We start from the raw sequence: 6,827 nt of genomic DNA, 5'->3' as shown, positions 1-6,827 counted from the left end.
GGTCCCTCGGTACACTACTGAAATGCCTTTAATAACTTGGCGTATTTATTTTCTATTTTTCTTTCATGTTTTTTAAATATAATACTTATTTATTTATTTAAAAAATAAAAAATAAGAGGGCCTCTCTCTCTATCACACACACACACACACACTGAAGTTGAAGAACATGTCAGTCAAAACTGGAAATCTTTATCTGGATTCTTGAAAACATATCAGTCATTTTGAAAACAAAGCAACAAACATCTAAACACCCTCTTCCAAACATCAACAAAATTGAAAATGGACTACAAAAACATCTTAAATCAAAACATTATAGTATTATTATGTATGAATATAATCCTTAGTATTTTACGATTCATAGAGAATTATGTAGTGTCAAACCAGGAACCAAAAGTTTCCTTTAACACCACCATCAAAAATCAAACATCTGTAATCCACAATCTACTGACCCAAATCCCCCTAAGTAATCAAAAAAATTAAAACCCATATCACCATTTTCAGATCAATTGCAGAGAATGACCCTAGTATGTGCAAGAACCAAACAAGAAACAATGGAGAAAAACAGAGTAATTTCTCACAGCTTTACCTTCAACCTTCAAACTTTTAGCTTTTCAAAGTGTTTCAATTTCCTTTAACAAATCAAACTCCAAACCTTTCTTTTTCAGCTCCTCCACACACTTCCCCAATAACTTCCCATCTTCTTTCTCCCTTTCCAGTAATTTCTAATTTCTCCGGATATGATTATGTGTTTGTCCTGGAACGAACGACCCAGATTAATGCCACAGAACAAAGGAGCGAACATATAGAATGGATCCATGATCAGTGCAGGATCCAGATGAAGACGAAGATGAGTTGTTGAAGAGAAACATTAATGACATCGAGTGAAATGGGAAGATGAAACAGTAGACGTGAGTGATTTCCTTTCGAATAACATTGATCTGGGTTTCTTTGAGAGTGATTCGATTTAGGATCAGTTCTTCTTCTTGTAGCCATTTAAAAAATGGGTTCGTTGAAAATGGTATAGGTAAAATGTGTTTGTGAATCATAGGTACCAAGAAATCACCACCAACTCACTTTTGAGTGATCTTAAACCGATCAAACCGGCCTGAAACTCATCTCAAATTGGTTTCTTTGGCAAAAAGCGGTGGCAAGGGATGAGAGAGTGACCGAAAACTCAATTTGGTTTTTTGGTTAAAATAAGAATATATAAACGAGAGAGAGAGAGAGAGAGAGAGAGAGAGAGAGAGAGAGTGAGAGAGAGAGAGAGAGAGTGGTGGGCCCTCTCATTTTTTAATTATTAAACTTTAAAAAATGAATTTAAAAATAGGGAATAAATACCCGAGTGCATTAAAGTCATTTGAGTTTACCGAAGGATCAAATCCGCAATGAAACTAGATCAAAAGGATCATGAAGCCAAACAAATCGAGGTTGGTACTAAACATCTGAAAAAAAAAAAAAAATGAATACCACGGGGACCATTTTTGCAGTTTTGTCTAAGTAGAAAGTAGGATTACAATGTAAGACATGCAGAAATATGGATTAGTTTTGTGAACAGATTTTGGCTCTAAGCTTTTTAGCTAGTGAGAAAGGGAGATTGCCTAGGATTGTTTGGTGTTCTTGTTACATCATTCAATATTTCTATATTCTACGTCATTTCAATCTGGTTACATCATCTTCTTCTTCCATACTTATTTCTGTTTCCTTTAATTTCATTATCTAGTGATATTCTGTTCTTCATCATGATGATAGTCAAAGCTTGAATCAGATATGTTATCATCAAGTAATTGATATATATAAACACATCTACATTGCCTGTGAATAGTCTATCTTTTGACAATTTTTGATCAAATCATACAAAAATTATCTCTTTTGAATCCAAATACACACAATTAACTTGTCTTTTTTTCTTTCGGAGTAGATTATATAAAGTTTATGCTAATTTATATGTAAGTTACATTTTCTAAAAAGTTTATGACATTAACCCTTTTCTCATATTGCAAATGAGCACCTCATATAGTTTTAAGCATATAAATTGCTTAGTTGAATCTATTTCTAGCCAATTCCAAGGAAAAAGGTACAATTCATCATCACATATTAACTATACAAATCCATAGCTAAATGATACTAAACTCATCACAAATCAATAGAAATTCAGAAAAAATGAATGTTAAATCATGCAAATTAAGTAGCCTTTGTGGATTAGGTAAGACTGAAAGGGGAAAGCGCATGCAAGAACACAAGAAACTAAGGATCTGAAACCTAACATGTCTCAGAGGGGCTGTTGTTAGGAAGATAGTTACCAATTGTTTTCCCAATGGATTTCACATGTAGAAAAATGGATCAGCCGTTTCTTATTATCAGAACAGTACTTAACATGAAGAGAACAATACAAATCTTAACATGCAGCTGTAGAATTGCTCTTAATGTTCCTATATAACCATCCATGAATCATAGAAAAATGATTAATTTAAGCTGAGCACCGATCACTAATGTTTATAATGAAAATTGGGGAAAATAATATATCTGGTCACCTCAGGTTGAAGTTCCACACAGTCGAAAAATCAGCATCTTGAAAGATCCTCTGTGTTTTTGGTCATAGTCTAATAGCAACTCTCACTCTACACATGAACATCAAACAATCTATATATCACAGAAAAAGAGTAATGTGTGCATAATGTTCACAAACATTTCACACGACTGTAAAACTTGATCTCCCTTTAAGCTCATCGAAATATTTGAGTTGCGTACACAACCATAGCCACAACAATCTCCCGGTAACGTTTCTCTGGGAGGCGGAGGGATCTCCGGCGACTTCTATGTTTCCGTTTTATCCTTCAAACGCTGAAACAATATCGGTTTCTCCGGGAGACGGATAGAGGTTCCCATGGCCGATCGACAGCGACGCATAAGCAATTTGGGAATTTAAATCCATTTTTTATTAATATATATATATATATATATATATATATATATATATATATATATATATATATATATATATAAAAATGTCTCAAAGTTAAGAACAGTAAACTAAGTAGTCTTTTGGCAGAAATGGTCTTTTGTTTATGGTGTTCTGTCTTCTTTTGGATTTCTTCATACGTTTTCATGTTATGGGCAGTTTATGCCATTTTATCCCTTTTTTGTCCACACCTGTTTCTCACATATTTTCTTCACCGTTTTCCCACCCAATAGCTTTTCGATTGCTGTCATTGTTTTGTAGTTTCTATCTATCGTTATACACGTGTTTTCCTCGACCGCTTCAGCTTCATTCATGTCAAATACAACCAAGGTAGTCCACCGCCTCAAATATTGGATACCTTTAATCCTCATCTCTACCGCCTCTAATACTTCCTCTGGTTACCGCCTCTTGACCCAACACCACATAAACCACCGGGCAGTATTTTACCGGCGATGCAATCGGTATTTCCGGTGATAAGGTCGACAGCTGTCGGTGGTTTCGGTACACTATCGGAGGTTTCTCTTACCTCTTGACCATTTATCCCTTCCACCGTCTATCTTTTCCATCACCGACTCAATCCTATAACCTTTTCACAACCATCGCTTGAAATACTTCCCCACGCATTAACGCCTGTTATTTTCCATTTACCTGCTCCGACGTGTCTTGACCTCAACGATGGTCAGTTATGTGCTTGCTAACGTGGAAGAAGAAACCAGTCACACCATTGAGTGACTAAGCTATGAGATGGCAGGTGATGTAAAATTTAGAAGTTATTCATGTTTTTTTTTAGTTATTGGGTTTGTTTCGGTGGAATTGTACATCGATCCATAGATGAGGATTAGGGTTCTAGGTGAACAATACAATTTGAGGCCAACATTGCTTCGGCCACATGGGAGAAGCACAACCGTAGCTTCAATTTTTGTTCATTGTTCATCTATACAATATTCTGTTAGTTGTATTTCAAGTTGTATTTCAGGTGAATATGGAGTCGATTATGTTGTTTCCTCTATTGAAACTGATAATCAGTTAACCTAGAATACATGCTGATGTACAGTTAAGGTCTACTAATCGGAAAAATGATAACTTTTCAAATAGTATCTCGCTTTTTTATTACTGCTTGAAATTTGTGCATTGTTTTTTTTAGGTTTGCGTAGAAATGGAAGATAGGATCACCTACATGGAATATAGGTACGCCTCCTCAGTTATTTAATTGATTGACATATGCTTTTAATGTACAAATTTTGATATTTATTTCGTGAACCTTTTTCATTTGGAATTGTAAACACACGACAAACTAGCAATTATGGGGGCATTGTTAGTGGACTCGGAAAAAGGAGTGACTGCTAGTATTGGTCTTCTTCAGGCTTGTGGTCTTTGTCTCACTTCATTCAAAATTGGTTTCTATCTGTTTGAATTGTAACTCATTCATAGTATAAGTTCAAAAAATGCTCCCTAGGGAGACCAACGGTCAAGGTGAGAAATCAGGCGGTGATCAAGGTGAATGGACGGAGGTGCGCAGGAAATCATTCAATCCTACTCCAAAAATGGTGGCACATTCAGCTGTCACAACGTTTTTTGTCTCTAATCTTCCGAGTGACGTAAACAAACTCAAGATCAGAAGGGCGTTTGAAGAGTTTGGCAAGATAGTAGACATTTACATCGGAGGTAAGAAAGACAAATCGGGTTCTATATTTGGGTTTGTGAGATTTGCCGGGGTTAGTAATGCAAAATCCCTGGAGAGAAGCATGTGTAGAGTAAGATGTGAACACTGTATTCTTAAGGTAAATATCGCCAGGTATCAAAAACAAGTAGGTGTCTCTGATTTCACCTCCAACCGACCAGTAATGCCCCACCGACTGCCAACTCCTCCTCCTCAAACACTCTCGTCCCATCACAATGCACACACACCATGGGCCAATAAATCCTTTGCAGACATTGTTGCGAACCGATCCCATGTAAATCCACATCCCCCGCCACCCCCTATATCACTTAAACAATCTCCTCATTCAATAAATCTCGACGATAAGGTGTTGGTTGGTGAATCAATAAGTGCTCAACATCTCGCATCCATTCCCAACATATTACAACTTGACTGTAACACAAGTGGGACAGTATATTATATTGGTGGACTTAAGCTACTGATTAGATTCACCAAATCGGGGGAGGCTGCCGCCTTCTACAATGATGCATCAAACTGGAGCAAATGGTTTAAATGGCTTAAGCCGGGGTTTAATGACGACATGCAATTCGAGAGATTTGCTTGGGTATGTATGTTGGAATAGTGTCTAAGGCTGCAACTATATTAGGCAAGTATTTGATCCGGTTGTGCATGGTCCTTTTGGGTTGCCTTCACCATAGCAACTTGATAGGATGATTTATTAAGAGAGAGTAAATGTTATTAGTATATTATGAGAATAATATAATGAATAATATATTTGTTATTTGATTAATATAAGTCATAGAATTAATTAGAATTAATTTGGTGACTTAAAGAGATTAATTAAATAAAGGGGTATAAACTGTCAATTGTTTGATAGTTAAGCTTTAGACTGTAAATCCATTGGGATATGCTTTGGACGAATTCTAAGGGTTTTAGGATACCTAAAACCGTCCATATAGATATCTAAGGAATGGATTTGGATAGTCTTAAGAGAAGATTATCCAATTAGGGTTTAGGTTGTAACCCTTAAGGAGTCTACAAGTATAAATAGACCCCATGGCTGATGGAATTCGACACGTCTCCTAAAGTAAGAGAACTCTGGTCGAAATTCCTCCCCTCTCCTCTCTCCTAAATCATCCTCCTTGCTTTGGTGTTTGTAAGCCATTAGAGGAGTGACATTTGTGACTCTAGAAGCTCCAAGACCTCAAGATCAACAAGGAACTCAAAGGTATGATTCTAGATCTGTTTCAATGTTGTAATTTAACCTAGTTAGTAATTAGAAGTCTTGGATTCAAAGCATGTTTATTAGAAAGCCTAGATCCGAGCATTAGGGTTTTGCATGCGCACATAGGAAAGTTCTTATGGTTAAAACCCATCAGTGGTATCAGAGCCTAGCTTGGTTTTCTTTAAATTGTTGCTTGATTAACTGAAACAAACCTGCAAAATTCGATTTTTTGGTTTCTGAGTCACTGACTCGGCGAGTTCCAAGGTGGACTCGGCGAGTAGGCCTGACTCGGCGAGTCCCCTTGTGCACTCGGCGAGTCCAGGCGTCAGGAATGACCAGATTCGGGATTTCTTTGTGTTTATCTTATGGAAACTTACCTTAATCATAATAGATCAACCTAAATCCGATTTTATGATATATATGACTATTATATTGATCTAGTTAAAGGTATTTATCAACTAATTAAATATTTAATTTCCTTATATGATAATTAATTAATTATTTTAATTATTTTGGTAATTATCTTTCAAAGAAATCTTGAATAAATCAAATATAGATAATTAGGATATTAATTGTTAATTGGAATTATTTGTTATTTGATCCTCCATGTTTTAAATGTTTAAAACTTGCCCTCATGTTTTTGAAATTTATAATTGTGATTAAAAGTTTTAATTTAGACAACTTAAATTTCAAACCCTAGATTTTAAAAGGTTTTAAAATACAACCCTATACTAATATGATATTACTAGAATAATATATATATGTATAACTAAATGCTAGTCTTACCGTTAGTAGGCCTCATTCACGAAGCCGATCTATAAGGTGGGTATAAGGTTGCGGCCTATAAAATGGCGCTTAATGGGTGTACACTCACACCCACCGCTTGCTTGATTGGTGGAGGGTCGTTAGCCGAACGGGTAGGATAGGGCAACCTCATCCTCTCATTAAAAGTATAATAAGAAATACAAAGTAACTACACATAT

At 35.9% G+C, this 6,827-nt stretch overlaps 1 pseudogene; it reads right to left on the bottom strand.

Annotated features, from left to right (window-relative positions):
• Positions 1-502: 502 nt before the first annotated feature.
• On the bottom strand, positions 503-1,429 carry LOC111884615 (uncharacterized; annotated as a pseudogene).
• Between the last annotated feature and the right edge of the window lie 5,398 nt (positions 1,430-6,827).

This window comes from Lactuca sativa, chromosome 3, assembly GCF_002870075.4.
Source record: "Lactuca sativa cultivar Salinas chromosome 3, Lsat_Salinas_v11, whole genome shotgun sequence".
In the NCBI taxonomy this organism is placed as follows: Eukaryota; Viridiplantae; Streptophyta; class Magnoliopsida; order Asterales; family Asteraceae; genus Lactuca; species Lactuca sativa.
This window is presented reverse-complemented; position numbering and strand designations above follow the sequence as displayed.